Below are 19,459 nucleotides of genomic sequence, written 5' to 3' on the forward strand. Positions count from 1 at the left end.
GGAAATAGGCAATAGATTAAGTTATATTGCTGAGGTCTCTCTGCAAAGCTTAGCTAGAATTTTCTTAAAACTACGAAAAGCCTTTTCAACTTTACCTGATGACTAAGGTTTTCAAGAGGCATGGAAATGATAGGAAACTCCTAGAGCAGCAGCTACCTGTTACATTATTTTAGATACAAATGAGGGTCCATTGTCACTCTGGAGTAACCTTGGAAGTCCAAAGTATGGCACTATGTCCTTCACCAAGGCTTTGGATACTTCTGTGTCGCTCCCCCTCTTCGTGGAGGAACGACACTAAACCCTGCCTAGGCTTCATATCCGAGTCACGGCACCATTATGTCGCTCCCCCTCTTCGTGGAGGAACGACACTAAACCCTGCCTAGGCTTCATATCCGAGTCACAGCACCATTATGTCGCTCCCCGTCTTTGTGGAGGAACGACACTAAACCCTGCCTAGGTTTCTTATCCGAGTCACGGCACCATTATGTCTCCTAGGCTTCCTATCTGAGTCACAGCACCATTATGTCTCTCCCCCTCTTCGCGGAGGAACGACACAGGACCCTGCGCTGTTCTTTCGTCTGCTCGGCCCTCCCCGGGTTTGCTGCTGGTTCTTCCCGGGTTGGCTACCAACCCTTCCACCTCCGTGGAAGGGCGGTTCCCCCTGCCACTTTCCCCACTTCCACGGGGGAGCGGCACACCGCTGGCCGGCTCTCTCGGGGGCTGCACAGGTGTTCCTTCAGATAGATGTTCCCCTTAGATGTTCCTGGTGCATGTTGTCTCTCTCCTCCTTTATAGTCCTCTTCCACCAATCCCAACTCTGCTACCCACACGCCGAGTATGCTGCTCTCCTGCAATCAGGAGCAGGTCCTGCTGTTTATTGGTTGAACTGGAGGCAGCTGTGTAGAAGCTGTTTTCCTCCTCTCCCAGCGCCATATTGTGGGAGAGCAGATGCATAGAATAAGTCTTAATTCCAGTAACTTAGTCTAGTCCGAGTTGCTCCCAGTTGCTCCCCACACTTCTGGTGCCTGTTTTTTGTACAAGTTGGAAAAGGTTTTATCCATTCTGTGAAAGTATCAATAAAACTAGAAGATGTTTGTGATTATTTTCTGGGGGCATGCTAGAAAGTCTGTCTGACAATCTCTACTTTGCCTGTAGTCAACAAAGGAAGAAGTCTCACATGGCCACCAGGATTATTTTGTAAGCAAATGGGACAGGAACAAATTACTTCCCTTATGACACCATGTTGTCTTTTCCCTCCAAACACTTAAGAGAACATTTGCGTTAAAGTTCCTCTTCCCAAATGGATAGCATCATGTATTTCCTTAATAATTATCCATTGAGAGGCCATTGGGCAGATAACTTTATCATCTGAACTCCACCACCCATTAGTATCTTTAGTAGACCTTGTTGTTGGGCCCATTCGATCTCAGACTCAGCATAGTGAGGTGCTTCAGTCATTGTTACAGGCTGAGGTATTTATTAGATCCATTTCTAGAGCTTCCTGTGCAGCAGCTCCTTTTGCTACCTTATCTGCTAGTGCATTTCCCTTGCTAACATGGCTGTCTTCCTTCTCATGTCCCTTACAGAAGATGACAGCCACTCCTGAAGGTTCCAGTACTGCCTGAAGTAGAGCTAATAGCTCCTTCCCATACTTAATGGGGGAATTATTTGCAACCAATAAGCCTCTTTCTCTCCAAATTTCTGCTGCATGTGCATGTAACATAATGAAAGCATATTTAGAATCTATATATACATTAACTCACTGGCCTTTTTCTAATTGCAGGGCTCTAATTAATGTAATCAATAAGTTCAGCCTTTTGAGCTGAAATATTATTTACCTTGATATGATTTTACTTTGATATGATCCACTATGGTAAAACCTGCCTTTCTAACTTCTTCCTTCATATAACTACTGTTTTTAGTAAACCACTCAACAGCTGGATTCTCTAGAGAGGTCAGGTCTATAGAATTCACTTGTTCTATAGCTTCTACACCAGAGTGAATTAACTCTTTAGTACCTTCAGGTGGCAACAGAGTTGCTGGGTTGAGGGCTTGGCACACTTTAAAGGTTATCTCAGGTGAGTCTAAAAATAGGGCCTGATATTTTGTGAGATGTCCTCCTGTCAGCCATTGATGTCCTTTAATTTCCAGTATCCCTGGCACCTGAGGTGGTGTTTGAACTTTAAATAGCTAGCAGAACGCTTGATGGCTTCCTCCACCAAAAGTGTTGTAGCAGCAAAAGCCCTTAGGCATGCAGGCCACCCTACAGCCACTGAAGCTAGCTGTTTAGAAAAATAGGTCACTTGTCATGGAAGTGGACCTAAGTTTTGAATTAATATTCCCAGAACAACCCCCTGGTTCTCTGCTATAAACAATGTGGATGGCTTACTCAGATTAGGGATTCCTAATGTTGGAGCTTCTGTTAATAGCTTTTTAATTCTTTGGAATGTCTTTTTTTAGCTCCCCTGTCCAGCAAAGTGGGTCTGTGTCAGAACCTTTTAAAGCTTCATACAAAGGTTTGACTATTAACACAAACCCTGGAATCCATATTTTACAAACTCCTGCCATTCCCAGAAATGTTCTGTTTTTTTTTTTTTTTTCATCTATATTGCCCTACACATAAAACAGCGTTCTTTCTCTTCACTGAAAGAATAAACTTTCCTGGGGTCAGAATATATCCTGGGTAATTATCTCTTGTTTAGAAACCTGAGCTTTTGTTGGGAAAAATCTGTATCCTTGTTTTGCTAGGTTCTAAGTTTAATAGGAGGTAGAAGAAAACATCCTTTAGGGGGCCGGTGCTGTGTCGCAGCAGGTTAACCCCTTGGCATGAGCACCGGCATCTGATATGTGCACCGGTTCATGTCCCAGCTGCTCCACTTCCCATCAAGCTCTCTGCTATGGCCTGGGAAAAACAGCACAAGATGGACCAAGTCCTTGGGGCCCCTGAACCCATGTGGAAGACCCAGAAGAAGCTCCTGGCTTCGGATCAGTGCAGCTCCGGCTGTTGCAGCCAACTGGGGAGTGAATCATCGGATGGAAGATTCTCTCTCCTTCTCTCTCTGCTTATCCTCTCTCTGTAACTCTGACTTTCAAATAAATAAATAAATCTAACAAAAAAGAAAGAAAGAAAGAAAGAAAGAAAGAAAGAAAGCAAGCTTCCTTTAGGAGAGTGTTTAATACAATAGGGTGCATTGAAACAACGGCTTCATTAACAGACCTGAGATCTTGAACCATTTTTACTCTCCATTTGAGTAAAACAGGCAAGATAGAAGTATTATAGGGAGACTTACAAAGAGCCAGAAGTCCATGTTTAAGAAACTTAATCAACTTTAAGAAAGCACCTAAGGATGATAACAAGTAAGTTCCATGCAATGGAGTTGGACATTAAGACATAACTAAAAATTAGTAAGATAAGAATATATGCTATTTAACAGGCTAAAAGTAAATCTTTTAGAGCAATTTTTACCATTAACTCTAATAACACAACTATTTGATGACAGTGGAGCTGCATGGGAAGTTTGTACACAGTAACTCCTGTTGTCAATTTAACAATTAACACTCTTATGTTGAGGTCAGTGATCACCTGAAGCTCTTGACATGAGACGCCTATGCTATGGAAGGATCTTGAATCCACAATCCCCATTAGTCTTTAGACAAGGCCATGAGCAAAATGGAAGTTCTCCCCTCTCTTCAGAGAGGAGGACATTCCACTTTCATGACTGCTTTCCACTGTGGCCTGAACCACAAGAGTTCTTCATGGAGGGACACTCTTCACATCAGTGTTCTGGCTTTGCACACCTGAAATGCTCTTTTCAGCCAGACCAGAATGCCTTAAAGGCTGATTCTGAGGTCACTGCATGTTACTTACAGTGATTGTCATTGTATAATTCTGCTGTATGGACTACTTCCCATGTTGGAGCATTCTTTCCTCTTTAACCCTATCTATATTAGCACAAAGCTCTACTTATATTGAGAATTAAAAAGATAGCAGTACTCATAGTTCAAGAAATGGGCAGCAACTCTGCAGACACCTAAATAAAACACTCAAGAAACTCAAACGGAATGAAATGACATACTAGGTTCTCAGATTTACTGTGCTAAAAGATTTACTATTTTTAAAAATGAATAAATATGCACACAACAGGCTTCTATGAACATTGTCCTCACAGTACAGATGCATTCAGCATTGGACTGGTCCTGAGCAGCATCACTCTAAGGTGCTGGCAAGCACTACTTTTGTTTTGCTTCTTTTCTTCCTTTGTTACTGTATATTTCAACAGGAAGCCCTGGCAGCTATTGGTTAACAGAAAATGTCTTTTGTTAGTGATCAGATGGCTCCAGCTCACCACAATCACAATCAAAGCTACTGTCCATCTCACTCTGATACAATGGGACTTCTCTGACTCATCGAGGGGGTTCGGGGCTCACAGACAATCCCCACTGTCGGCTCAGGTCTCCCACTGTGCTGGCAGCAGTGGCATCTCTGAGGTGCTCACTTTGCTGCAGTCAATGCCATGTAACCCAAACCCACAAGAGAGCTCTATTCTCTTCAAGAGGGGAAACTAATTCTATTCTGAAGGATTCTCCAGGATGTACAATTTGATCTTTAGATCTTATAAAAGGATTGGCTAATATTTTCTGTAATAATAGCATAGCCAAAATGAGTTTAAATTATGATTTCATGGCTAGATTTACTTCTTCATGGGCATAGAAAACAGGCAAATCCTCCATTTTAGACCAAAGGAAGGTAGGGAAAGTTTTACTAATGACTTCAACTTTTATATATAAGATAGTCATCATATTTGATGTTAATGAGGACATAGTTGTCCTCATGGGCTCCTGTCACAGAAAAACTACTATCAGAATATGCCTACAAATATAGACTTCTAGTTTAGGCCACCAAAGATTAGAGATGGCACTTGAGCACTCCTTTGACTTGCATCCTCTTAGAGGTTCCCTCCGGTCTATTTTAACAAAAACCAGGAGGAAAAGAAAGCCAGGCATCAGAAGCGATGTAAAGATAGGTTGCAGACCAATTAATGCCTGCTTTGCCCAGTGAGCTGTCATCAAGGAGACCCAACAGAGCAGTCCACTGCAGTGGTTTTCAAAGTGGAAAGCCAGTGCTTCAGCGGAAGTCAGCTTATGAAGAGCCCTGGCAATGCCCAACTAAGAGTTGAGCCACAGATCAGGTTTGCTTTAAGCTGAAAAGCCCTTCACTTAGCCCAGCTTTCAAAGTAACCACCATTGCTGAGAGGATGGCCAAGTAGGTTCAGCAACATTACAAGCAGAACTGTAAATTTCCTGTTTGAGATGTCACCTGCATTTACCTGGCCACCTCTCCTCCCAGGCCAGCTAGGTAATGGAAGTCAACAGGGTGTCTTCCTAGGAAGTTCACACCTCCCTTAGGATTTATCCCATGTGAAGAGAGACAGGTCTGAGTTTCATAACTCTCAAGGTCTTAAAGCCCACCTAATTATTATCAGGGCCGTTCTGTTAGTTTCTATTTGCCTCTCAATCAGAAAACTTATTCGAAGTTTAGACAACATGTCTCTTAGGTCCTCCAGTAATGACTCTGTCCTTTGTTCTATACCCTGTCCAGACCACTTAGGACCCCATTCCTTGTAATCAAAGCCTCTACTCTTACATCAATGGCTCTGCTCCCTACCCATGTGTATAGATGGGCCTCTCCCCCACTTAAGGTTGTATGATTGTTCAGAATTTTTCTACAAACCCCTCTACCCAAAGAGCCGAGCAGCCTTTCTTCCAGTCTTGGTTGAGTTCAGCTTTGCAGCCTCTGTCTCCTCAGTGGTGATCTCAGGAACAGCTTTGGGCTGAGGAAAATATACTTCAATGTGGGAAACATCCAGACAGCAGGCTCACAGGATGGCTGCATTGTTACCAGCATCTGGTGATCTCAGTGTCAGCCCAAGGGCATTTCTGTATGGCTAATAGCCCAAGGGAGAATGTTTCAAGTGTGGGAAGGTAGGACACTGGTGGCAAGAATGTCCCTACCTGAGGAACACAACTGCTCTGTGCCTCAAATATAAGAGAGACAGTCATTGGAAGAGGATCTCTCCTTGGCTCCAAAGGGTGGAAAGGATTCCTGATTGCCTCATTGTTTGTCTGGAGGCTGATGTGGACTGAGGGCTCAGGAAGCTTTAATAAACCAATAAGCATTCCACTTGACAATCCCCAGATGATTACAGATATGACAGGTAAAAGCATTGGTTTTCTAATTGATACAGACCCCACGTGCTATATAATGAATTCCTCCACGTGACTCCCATCTTCAAAGAGGATTAAAATTATGGGAGTTTGGTGGAAGCGATGTCATCCATACTGTATGACAAAGTCACAGCTCGAGGAAGGGGAACTCTGCAAAGCAGGAAGCCCCTGACTGAACTGAAGCCATTTTCTCTGTTGTTTTTATTAGGTTTAATAATTGTAATCATTGGGTTTCGGTGGGGGAATCGTGGATATCAATGTAAGCAAAATTGTTGTTTCTTGTAAAAAAATGAGTTACAGGAGGTGACTGCAGAAATAAGAGGGGAATCTCCCAAAATTTGTCTAGAGCAAAATATTATTAGGAACATGAGTAATGAGGAGTTTTATGAGAAAATAGAACAGAAAGAACATGCAGGTGCTTGTTCCCACAGACCCCCCTCCCCTTGCCTTACACAGGAGTGTATGAGAATAGTAGGCGTGTAGTTAATATTACAGCAAGTGGATTGATGAACAAGCACTAGGAGTTTTACAAAGGTTAGGACGTTTTGCCCCTTCTTGGAAATGTAGAACAAAGGAACAAGGAACTCTTACATTAGGCATTGGAATAGGTTTTATTAAAAACACAGCTGTTAGGGGAGTGACTTATCTTTAGAAAAATAGGATATAATCATTAGAACTTTCTCTGTACAGTTTTAACCTTTTAAAATAAATCTATTAGCTTTTTAGACTTTTTGTCTAGTTCCTTTAGATAAGTTAAGCATGTTTCATATAGCTGACACAGCCCACTATAAATGGAGAAAAGATTAATGGGGAGGTTACAATGAGGCCATGAAAAGAAAGTGAACCAAAACAAGATTAATAGAGAAAGGTTACACATAAATGATCATTTGTGATGTGCTCTTTCTCAGAAAGAATAGAGGCATAGGAGGAAGAAGGCTTAATGAAAAATATGTGTAAAAAGAGTATAAAATAAAGCTATCAGAAGGACCAGCAGAGTGATGCCTTCCATTGCTACCTAAACCTTGTCTCCCTTCTTCGCTAACTCCCCTCCTTTGGGACCCCTTGGACCTGCCTGCCAAGGCTGGACCATGACCAGGGCAGGAGTTTATGCAAATCTCACTCCCATTCTAACAGAGAAACAGAATGGAAGGGGCCTAATGAAGTGCTACTTAACATCCCTACCTACTGCAGCTAAATTACAAGGAATTTCTGCTGAGGTATGTCTGTCTATCAACATTTTTCTTGAGTCCTTACAGATGCACAAAGAAGATAAATCTGCCTGCTCTTCTGAGTAAACTGAAGATCTGAAATACCTCTCAACAGGCAAAAAAAGATAAGTCAAATTGTTTTTGTCATATCAAGCCTATTCCAGGTTTGTAGTAGACATGTTTTCCCTACCTTTCCCCCTGATTTTTTCAAGGAAATGCTATTGGGAAGAAAATTCTGTTGAGTTAGTCCATAGTAATAGGAAAAAATCCTGCTCTGTTTCATTAAGTCATTTTCAAAAATCAGTCTATTGACTTTGGTAGTTTAGTTCAGATTCCAGGTCAGACTTTACAACAAATATTCATGTCCATGAATTCCCTAGCTGAAGAACTCATGGACACTCAATTAGCACTAGAATATCTATGCAAGGTGTCTGGCGTGTAACAAATCTTTTTATTTATTTATTTATTTTTTTTGACAGGCAGAGTGGACAGAGAGAGAGACAGAGAGAAAGGTCTTCCTTTGCCGTTGGTTCACCCTCCAATGGCCGCCGTGGCCAACGCACTGGGGCCGGTGCACCGCGCTGATCCGAAGGCAGGAGCCAGGTGCTTCTCCTGGTCTCCCATGGGGTGCAGGACCCAAGCACTTGGGCCATCCTCCACTGCACTCCCGGGCCACACCAGAGAGCTGGCCTGGAAGGGGGGCAACCGGGACAGAATCCGGCGCCCTGACCGGAACTAGAACCCGGTGTGCCGGCGCTGCTAGGCAGAAGATTAGTCCTACCTGTTTAAGAAGATCTTCCCAGCCAGATTAATCAATTAATTCACAAGCTTTTATTGGGATTCCGCTCCCAGGCGAGGTTCACTGGTCCCAACAAAGCTGGGCCAGGGAAGTCACGCGTCAAAAGTTGGGAGGACTCTTTTTATAGATACAGGGTATGGGGGTTAAAGGTTGAGGTGGGTCTGATTCTCACTGGTTGACCTTTAGACACCTGTGGGGGCCTTGACAAGGACTTTTCATTCCCAGAAGTGTGGGTAGGGACTTCATTTCCGGAAGTGTGGTCCTTCTCTCCTTGCAGATCCCAAAGCTACCAATCTACTGGTGGAACAAGGTGGAATATGAGCATTAAATTATGGAGCAAGCTATATTTCCTTAACAACAATATTTTCACATAAAGAGATATTGCAAGAATTTACATAATTTTTAAATGATCGATTATTTAGAAAAGTCTATCAGTTCCTGTTAGGAAAAAAGTTGCAGATTGGTGCCTCCTCACAAGGGGCACCAAAATGTTAGGAAAAGAGGAACAGAATAGAGAGGAGGCAGTGTACAAATTTATAGCCAGACTGAATTTATTCAGAGAAAATAAATCCGTGGAGGTGAGTGACCAACTGCCCACGTGCACATTGATGGAACAGGTGGCAGAAGGCCCCTACCCCCAGGGACCTGGCCTTTTTATATTTTGCGATGGCTGGGGATGTGGATGGGGTAGGGGGCAGCAGGCAGAGGGGAATCCTTGGAACTGGTCTTTCAAGTGCTCTGAGCAACTGGTCTTTCAGGTGGCTGTGGCGGATGGGGGATAGACAATAGGGTATGAGACCCAACTGAGATTCAAGGGCAAGGAATACATTCCAATGTTTATCACTTTGGGACAATGAGGGAGAATGGCTGAGGCTTAGGTCCTTGTTCTATCAGCTCCCACTTATTGAGAAAAAAACAGAAAACGCTCTGCTTTCCAAAGAGGAATGCTACCTGGGATCTGTCTTTTCTACTGACTCTTCTTTGGTTTGGAGAAGTTCTGAAGGGTAAATTTGTTAATTATAAAACATCTAGAATATCAAGTCATGGTAAATGAGACTCAGAATGACTGGCAAAAAAAAGTGAGATCAATGAAGTTCAGATAAATCTGTTAAAATTAATCTAAAATTCTAAGTCAGAGGAGGTGAACATTAGAACTGGGTTAATCAGTTATAAAGAGGACACAGAGGTTCCAACAGTCAAGATAGAATGAAATACATAATAGAATACTCTTCAGCCTTTAAAACAGAATGAAAGCTGCTGTTTTTGACATCATGGACAAAGCTTCAGGAAAACCCAATAAAACAGCCCAGGAGCAGAAAGGCAAACACCACATGATCTCACCAAGGTATGTCAACTAAAACAGCCAAACAAGTAGAAGCAAAGAGTAGAACAGGGACTTGAAGGCCAGATGGTACAAAGTTTCAGCTAGACAGAGGGAAAAAGTTTTAGAGATCTATTGAACACCACAGTGGCTACGGTTAATATGCATGTTTCAAACTTGTAATGTTAGGGCCGAAACACTTCCGCCGCCTGAGGAACGACTCCAAGAGACACTCTCATGCAAACAGCAGGGGGTTTATTGAATCAGCATGCTGGGGCTCCCTGAACACGCAAGAACAGAGAAGCCCTGAGAAGTCAAGGGCCAGGGTTTTACAGGGTTTTTAGAGACATTTTACATCACAGCAAATCATCTCATTTGGTGGGAAATTCAAAGGACATCTCCTAGATTTGATTGGCACATCCAGTGGCGGGAACAGACCCACTAAGGTGGTTGGATGGCTCTTGGGGTTGATGCCCTTTGAATTGATTGGCTGAAGCATAGGGTCCGGGCCGTTGGGGTGTACGTGCCAAACTGCAGGGTCTCACACAAGGTCACACAAGATCACGGGAAGGTTTGTGGCTTATCTAGCAACTCGGGAACAGGGAACTGGTCGGGTGAGACAAGATACAGGAAAGGGGTAGGGAGGGGCTCTGCACAGTCGGGCGGGTGAGGCAAAGGCCACATAGTTTCGGTCTCATCTTTACAGCTGCACCTGGAGCACCTAATTTCAGCTTTGGGGGAAAAAAGTTTAGGGCTGTAATTTTAAACTTAATTGTTCATTCCCCACTTCTTTTTGTGTGGATCTCTAATCTTAGAGATCATCGTTTCTGCCTCCTTGAGAGTTGTATACTCCTGTCGGAGGATCATGAGTTTAACATTTCCAATCTGTTCTCACACAAAAGTAACAAGTCTGTTTAGTATATAAGGCCCGACAGTGATGATTAAGAGCAGAACAACTAAGGGCCCAGCTAAGGCCAACAGCAGCGTAGTAAGCCATGGGGATTGGGTTCCCTACATCCAAGTCAGGCAGGTCCCAGGTATCCACCCCTGCAGCCAGCTGGCACACATCTGGGTGAAGGGAGGGCCACCATGTTCCTGGTGTATAGTTCCCACTAGGAGACCAGACCACCTGTCCCATAGGGTTGATGACTTCCCAGGTTAGCAACTGGGGGGCATGGGGATTTCCGAGGGTCGGGGGAAGAGTCCACAGTCCTACCATCCATACGGCAGACACGAATTTTAAGAGGGTTCTCGGTCCTCTCCAGCTGCCATTCCAGACCTGGAGCCGGGTGTTTGAAATGCAGACACTGGGCTGCATCTGGGAGATCGTGGAAGACCTGTCAGGCAGAAGGGGGCAGGGAAGGATGCGAACGCTGGGCTGCCCCTGAAGCACTATCAGGATAACTCCAAGATGCAGATGCACATGCTGGATGCAGAAGTCTTCTCCAGAGGCCTTTGTCACACACACACACATAAACTCATATCTAACTTCCTGCCTAACATTCCCCTCAAGAGGTAATACCCAAAATTCTCTTGGGATTATGGATGGAGTTCTATTTTCTGTAACTTCTTCGAAGCTGGCATGTGGGCGTCGAGGGGGATTGGGTATTTCCTCTTGCTATCTGTCTTATGGTGTGTGACAGTGGCCTTGGAAAGACTGTGCTGCTCGGTCCAGAGGGCTGCTCAGGTCATCCAGTGGAATAGGCTGGAAGCCTTGTCTGACGACCATTTGGAGTTCGACAGCTTTTAGTCTGTTAGAGACAAAACGAACAAGGGCATTAAGAACACACGGTCCAAAGAGAAGCAGCAAGATTACAGAAGTTATTGGGCCAAGGAGAGGAAATAGCTGAGATTTCCATGACCAGATGTTAGGCCAGAAATTCCAGCCCTGCTTGGCCTGTTCCTGGAGGTGCTTGGCTTTGTCCAGGAAAGTACTAATTTGGATTTGTACCTGTCTAGTCTGATTGACCCAGAGACAACATTCTTCCTGGAACATGGCACAGATCCTCCTGGAGCAGCAGTTAGCACATCCAATATATATATTTTTATAACCTTTTGTGACTTCCGCACACCTTCTTCAACTTACTTGAAACATTCCATCATTTCCATTCCAGTCTAGAGTAATCTAGCCATCAGTATAAAGTCATTCTTACAAACCATGTCCTTTCCTTATTAAAAAGAAAACTCTTTCCTTCTTAACCTTTCTTACCAAGAACATTCTTTCCTTCTTAACCTTTCTTACCAAGCACACATTTCTATCCTTGTGATGTTTTCCATAGAGCCTGGTTGGCTCTTTCTACCTTACTGGAAGACTGAGGTCTCCATGCAGAGTGAAGATGCCTTACAAATCCCTTGTGTGATTTAGAGCTCTGATTAAGGCAGTCAGTTCTGCTAACTGAGCAAAAGTTCCTGAAGGCAGAGCACGCTTCAATAACGTGCCATGCTGTAACTGTTGCATACCCTGAGAAGCAGCTCCCGTCTGACAAAGCTGCTTCCATCTATGAACCAAACTTCATCTGCGTTAGTCAGGGGGCTGTCTTTTAGGTCTCTTCTGCTGGCATAGATCAAGTCTATAGTCTCAGCACAGGAGTGGAGGGGACCACTTTCCCCTGGAACTGGCATTAAAGTAGCTGGGTTTAATGCCTTATTTTTCCCAGATCCTGAGTTAACCCTCCTAAGGGGACTCCCTGCCTTCCAGTGAAGTACAGCTGTGAGGGTCTCTCTGGGTTTGGCAGACCTAGGACAGGAGCTTTAGTCATAGCATCCTTTAGCTGAGCAAAGACTGTGGTTTGCTCTTTCCCCCAAAGGAGGGTGCTCTGCTTTGGCTGCCTGTCAAGAGTCTGGTTTAGAAACTGTGTTGTTTCCCTGATAGAGAAAACTGGGACTGTCTGAAGTTTGCAGAGGTAGGAATTTGCTGAATGGCCCAAATCCTCTCTGGGGCAGGTTTTCTCTCCCCAGGGGTGAGGACAAGGGTTAAATAATTAACACTCTAATGGACTATGCTTTGTTTTCCTCTGGATACCTAGTAGCTAGTTTTACTAGAAAGTTAAGCCAATGTACAAGACTAGAGTCTCAGGCTGGGAAAAGAGACAAACCAACAAATTATTTACATTTAACCATTTACATTATGGATTATTGTGCACCCCCCTCGAGAGATAGGCCCTTTAAGTCTTCAGTGAGGACTTGTCCAAATAGGTGCAGGACTATCTGAGTTAGCTGTTACTAAAAGCCCTGTTTTTAGGATCTGGCAGGGAGGGTTTTCTAAGCTTAACACTATTGGATAGACTTTTAAGGCCTGGCTGGGTGTGTGAGGCCCAGACCTATCCATGGGGTGCTGGAAGAGAATTGCAAGAGATGCAAATCTTCTTTATGGGAAGCACCCTGTTGACTTGCATTACATGGCTTGACTAGGAGGAGAGCTGAATAGGAGGCTGATAGAAATAGGCGACTTGCGTTGCACTGACCCTAGACCATCCCCTCAATAGCAGTGGCTGGAGCTGGAAGCTGGGCAGAGGCTGGGCAGAGCCAAAGGCTTTTTAGCTCAGAGCCACAGGGTCTGCAGTTCTGAACCAGGAGTCCTTTGACACCCAGGGCAGCTCCGTGTCCAGTGGCCTTGCTCTTGGCAGAGCTGACAGAAGATGGTTTCTGTTATGACAGCTGCTTGCCCAATGCCCTGATTCCTTATATGGGAAACAGGTGCCATTTTGGGGTGCACTGGCCTTGCTGGGTCTCCTTGACAGCGTATCATCGTGCAGAACAGTCATTGATTGGCCTGTTGCCTATCCTTACATCGCTCCTGCTGCTAGCTTACTCCTCGTTCTCCTGGTCTTTAATAAAGTGGACTATGGAGGCAGCCTCTATGATGTCAGTAAAGGGCGTGCTCAACCCCAACCCTGATTTCTGAAGCTTTCTTCTAATATCAGGGGTGGCTTGAGTTAGGAGCCTATCCCCTAATATGGCATTTCCTACAGCAGAGTCAGGATCTAAATCCATATACTTATCAAGACCCTCTTTGAGCCTTTCTAGAAAGGCAGCTGGATTTTCCTGTGGCCCCTGTTCTATCATTAATAGCTTATTAAAGTTCTTTGGTCTTGCCTTACTGGCTGCCCTTAGACCTGCTAAAAGGCAAGCCAGCATGTGGTCCCTACTTTTTCTTCCCTCAGGGGTATTACAGTTCCATGAAGGTTCCTTAATTGGGATTGCTGCCTCTGCGATTGGGTGTCCCTCATCCTGCCTATGCAAGGCGTTTGCATAATAATTGGCATGCTGCGACACCATTTGCTTTTCCCCATGAGTTAGGGTAGTGTTTAGAAAGAATACTACGTCTTTCCAAGTAAGCTCAGACATGCCGGTAATCTTATACCATCCCTCTAGCCACCTGTCGGGATCCTCAGTGAAGCTTCCCATTTCTGCTTTCATTTTATTTAAATCCTGCATTTTAAAGGGGACCCGTATTTTGGTGGGGCCATTGGGTCCTATCACTTCCTGTAAGGGAAACATTCCTGAACCCTCCACCCTGGCGCCCAAGCTCACACCTGTGCTAGGCCTCCGGCTGGGGCTCCGGCTCCAGCTTGGGTTTGGGTTTGGGCGGGGGCTCCCGTTTGGCCTTGGGCTCCACCTCGGGCTGGGGCTCCCATTTGGGCTCCACCAAACCTCTGGGGAGGGTGGGGCGGTTGGCTCCACAGGAGGCTGAGGGCATGGTGGCTCCGGGGCATCTAGGGGAGCACTAGGTGGGGGCTCCTTTGGCTTAGCTTTACAGTGGACTCCTGATAATAACTCAAATGAAGTTAGCATTACTGAGTCCAGTCTGCAACTTTGACAGAGCTCATGATCTTTCCTGAGTGCCATAAAGACCTGCACATAAGAGATTTCTGTCCATACTAGAATCTAAAGTTCTCAGTGCTGTCCTTTAGTCAGACTTGGCCTGATGGCCTCTGGCTATTTTAATGTTAATTTGGCTAAGCCAGTCAGCCCTTCTGAATCAACAGAATCCAGGCCTGCAAAACTGCTTGGACAATACTAGAGCGCTCTTTTCACTTGGAAGGGTGCGGCACGATAGCAGTCTATCAGATGGCTCCCTGTCCAGACCTATGCCTAGGGGGAGCAGGGGAGGGCCACGAGTAAAGGCAGAAGTGCAGCGGGGAGAGGTAACCAGTTCCCTGTCCTGGTGCCAACCGGGCCCTGGTCAGACACCAGAAGGAGGGAGGGCACACGTTTCCCACTGCACTTGCTGTTGCACAATTCAACATGCAGAGCAAGCCAGACCTGACACAAAACCCATGGGGGAATGAGGTCAACTCTGAAGCTGCGTCTCTTAAACAGCACATAAGGAACCAGACCCTTGGTACACACAATATAAGCTAGCAAAACCTTTATAATGCAACAAAGAAGTTCAAACTATCTAGATAATCAAAACAGCTATCAAGGTGAGGTCTTAATCCACACTGCTCGAATGCTTCAACTAAAACCAGATCAATCAGGACTACTGCAATCACTCAGTTAATTAAAACAGATGGTTAACTTTTAGCTCCTTTCCAGATTCAATCCTCAGACAATCGAAGCTTAGCAATAGTAACAGTGCACGAAAACTTCAAGACCCACCAGAGCTACCATAAGTTGCAAAGAGGGAAAACCTTCTACCAGGTTGGAAAGGGTTAACAGGTAACAGCTTTTTCCTTTCTCCAGGCCAGCTGTATAGGAATGGAGATGAGGAGAGCAAAAAAGTCAGGGAGGGAGCCCCCTGAGGAGGAGGAGGAAGGCAGAAAGCCACAGAGGACAAGATGTGAGCGACTGCCTCACCTTCCCCTACGAATCTCAGCTGGAGGGGAGCATAGGGAAAGGCCCTGATATCTGGGGGCTGAGTGGGGTTTGAAATCTCCTATCGCTCAGGATTGCCCACTACCTAGTTGTCCGAGTTTACCTGGAGGGCCAATATTAGCCTCGACCGAAGCTAAGCCCTGCTTGCGTAGCAGTAGGCAGTGTGACCAGGCATCCCTCCAAGAGAGAGACCTGGTCCTCGGGTCACAGTCTGGCCACCGGGAAGCCAAAGCGAGCTCAGGGAGTCTCCAGGCTCTCAGCCAACTGCCCTTCCTAATTTCCCTCCCGTTCCTTACAATCCCTCTGGAGTTTCGGCTGTAGCTAAGCTGTGGCCAGGGGGACTCCATGTTCTCAGAGAGCTGTGGGGTGCCGGACACTCAACGGTCACTTCCACAGATCCGGTACTGCTTGAGGGAAGGAATACTGACCTCCAATGTCTTCTCAAAATCCCTTTGTGGTTACCAGGGTTGTTGGTCTGGGTGGCCATGATGGCCAGGCTGGAGAACGGCCTCTTTCACTCTACGAATGAGTGGTAAATGGAATGAGCCCTCAAGGGTCCAGTCTACCCCAAGGGCTGGCCATTCAGAGGCACAAAGAGACTGCCACTTGGTTTTCTTAATTAATAAAGGGAGATTATGAGCTCGGTTGCCCACTTCAGACCAATGACCCAAAGTGAGCTTCAGAGGCGTAGACACAGTCTGACCCATGTTAGTAGACAAATCAGACAACACAATATACAGGAACAGAGAGACAACAAAAGAGACCAACACACAACAACCACAACGAGTGTCCTTAAAAACCTTAAAAGAATCCACCGGTCGCGCGACTGCTGGCAATACAGATGCAGATTCCAAATCTACCAGATGGGAGCTGCAGGCGTCCCCACGGAGCTGCAAGCGCCCTGACAATAATGATGCAGACCTAGAATCTACCCAACGGAAGCCAGTTGGGAAAGGCTCACACACCTTTCCAATGCTGGGCGTCCCCAGTCTTCCTTTTCCACCCCGGGGCGTCCCCCAGGGCTGTGGCCTCTGGCCTCTTCCCAACAGCCACCTAGCCAGCCAGAAACCTGAGAACCTGAACAGACAGACTAACAGCACCAAAACCAACAACTCAGAGAGTCTACTGACTCTGAATCTACCCGACGGAAGCCAGTCTCAGGACAGATTCCACGTCATCCCTGGTCTGATCCTACCTGACAGGAGCCAGTCCCAGAACCAAATGCTGCAGCAACCAGAACAGGCCCGTTCACAGAATACCAGAATACACAAAACACCAAAATACACACAATACCAGAGTAGGCACCTTTACTTACCCCGAGAGATATCCATTGGAGGTGTTCACAGGCAGCAGACCGTAATCTCGGTGGGACCTCCAAATGTTTGGGTCGAAATGCGTCTACCACCCGAGGAACGACTCCAAGAGACACTCTCATGCAAACAGCAGGGGGTTTATTGAACCAGCATGCTGGGGCTCCCTGAACACGCAAGAACAGAGAAGCCCTGAGAAGTCAAGGGCCAGGGTTTTACAGGGTTTTTAGAGACATTTTACATCACAGCAAATCATCTCATTTGGTGGGAAATTCAAAGGACATCTCCTAGATTTGATTGGCACATCCAGTGGCGGGAACAGACCCACTAAGGTGGTTGGATGGCTCTCGGGGTTGTTAAGGTCGAGAATGCCCACCGCCCGAGGGATGACTCCAAAAGACCTCTCTCATGCAAATTGCAAAGGGTTTTTTTATTTTATTTTCCCAGCATGCTGGGGCTCTCTGATCAAACCAGAACAGAGCAGCCCCGAGGAACTACAGCATAGGGTTTATAAAGGCAAAAACTGCAAAATCTGGAGGGGGGGAATGCACGGTTTCTATACACGGTTGCTAAGATCAAAAAGAGAGTACATAGTTACTGGGGTCAACATAAACTAAGACCTAGGTGAAATTAATATCCATCATAATCTTGACAATACCAGTTACAATCATACAATTATCATTTATGATCTTGACATTAATTCAAATTATATGTAAGACATAGACAAATCACAGCTTTATCATTAACCCAGGTGTAACCTTTCTACTTTCAAGCTTGAGCAATCATGCTAGGGGTTTTGTGCTCTGCCAAAGGTGATGTAGTGCACTGCTATTGTCCGACTATTTGAGATCATAGTTTCAGACCAGAGTCTCACGGTGTGGGGGTTACTTTCCCAGAATGCAGTCTCAAGTGCTCCAAAATGGAGTCCCCACTGTCAAGGTGCTACTTCAGGGTTGATGCCCTTTGAATTGATTGGCTGAAGCATAGGGTCCGGGCCGTTGGGGTGTACGTGCCAAACTGCAGGGTCTCACACAAGGTCACACAAGATCACGGGAAGGTTTGTGGCTTATCTAGGAACTCAGGGACAGGGAACTGGTCGGGTGAGACAAGATACAGGAAAGGGGTAGGGAGGGGCTCTGCACAGTCGGGCAGGTGAGGCAAAGGCCACATAGTTTCGGTCTCATCTTTACAGCTGCACCTGGAGCACCTAATTTCAGCTTTGGAAGAAAAAAAGTTTAGGGCTGTAATTTTAAACTTAATTTTTCAGTAAATCTCAAATGTTCTCACTACAAAAATAAAAGTATGGAAGTTGTAAGTATGTTAGTTTAATAAACTGGATTTCACCTTTCTACCTTGTAGAAGTGTATCAGAACCTCATATTGTAAACCATACATTTTGAAAAATAGAGTTTTTCAAATTAAATGCAAGAAAAATTTTAAAACACATGACAAAGGCAAAAGTACATATATACTTAACCATCTTTTCTAAGTATTAGTGTTCCCATTGCTATTTAATCATCATTTTTATTAATCTCAATATAGCTATATGTACATATTTATTCATAAAAACATAACAAATATGTTCAATGATAAATTTAAAGATTTTTACATCAGGTTTTAAAGATAATTACCAAGATAATATTGAACAAAAGAATATGTATCTCATTTTGAATTTGAATTGGTAGCAATTCTCTTTATTCATGAAAAGAAAGTATTCAATCTTTGTATATATGCATATTTATATTTTTCTGTAGCATTGTAGTTTATATAACTACTTATATAAACTACAGGTTTAGCCTGCATAACCAAGTATAAGTTAAAAGCAAGAAACAGAAACTAGAAATCTCTAGCTATTCCTCTCCATTTGTTTGCTATCCTTTCAAAATTATGAGATAGGAGGAACAGACATGTACAGTGACATTGTCCAAAGCAAATGCATATATTGTATTAATAACCCATCAGTACCCTATAATGTATAAAATTAATAGATAAGGAAAATTTAAAACTATGTTTAGTGACTCAAAATAACAATTAATTGGTTAAATAGACATACTGAATAAGAGAGCAGTTTTAAGATAGCATATTATATCCTTGATCAGTTTCAGGAATCTGGCATAGATTCACTTGGAAACTGTTTTTAAGACAACTATTTTATATTTCAAGTATCTATTTTAAGTATTTATGAATGAATCTATTGAGAAAACATTAAAGATTCTAATGCAAGTAAAAACCTGAATTCACCCAACTTTTAAACCACAGAAAGAAAGTTGACAAAAAAAACCTTAAATGGCCACTTCTCAGTGCCAGATGAGACTCACCATGGAACAGCTTCCAAAACAGCTCCTATTTTTGAGATAGGAATAACTAGTAAAAATTATTTTAAAGCATGATCAATGAATAAATCTTGGAATCTTTCTAAAGGCATATAAAATTTGAGAGAGAGGGAGAGAATTATTCGATGACTTGGTAAAAGCAGTGAGAGCCTGTTGCATTTAATTCCCAGCCTGCTCCTCTCTCACCTTCCTAGCACAGTGTTAGAACAATTTCAGTGCAGGTAGATGCAGATCATAACACCAAACTCCTGCTTGCAGCCGACAGTTGAAGTTGTGATATCAGTTGTACCACCTGTTAGAAAGATTGAGGGTAACAGCATTGCTGTCTTACAAACACAGGTCTGCCATATGTCATGCTAGCTTCCAGACAAGTGTGGTCAAGAAGGGTCTCCAGTTGTATTCCTAGTATAGAAGTCCTATTCAGGCACTGAACTCTACTATCCTACC

Source organism: Oryctolagus cuniculus, chromosome 8 (assembly GCF_051225735.1).
Source record: "Oryctolagus cuniculus isolate XC-2025 breed Fujian yellow rabbit chromosome 8, ASM5122573v1, whole genome shotgun sequence".
Taxonomy (NCBI): domain Eukaryota; kingdom Metazoa; phylum Chordata; class Mammalia; order Lagomorpha; family Leporidae; genus Oryctolagus; species Oryctolagus cuniculus.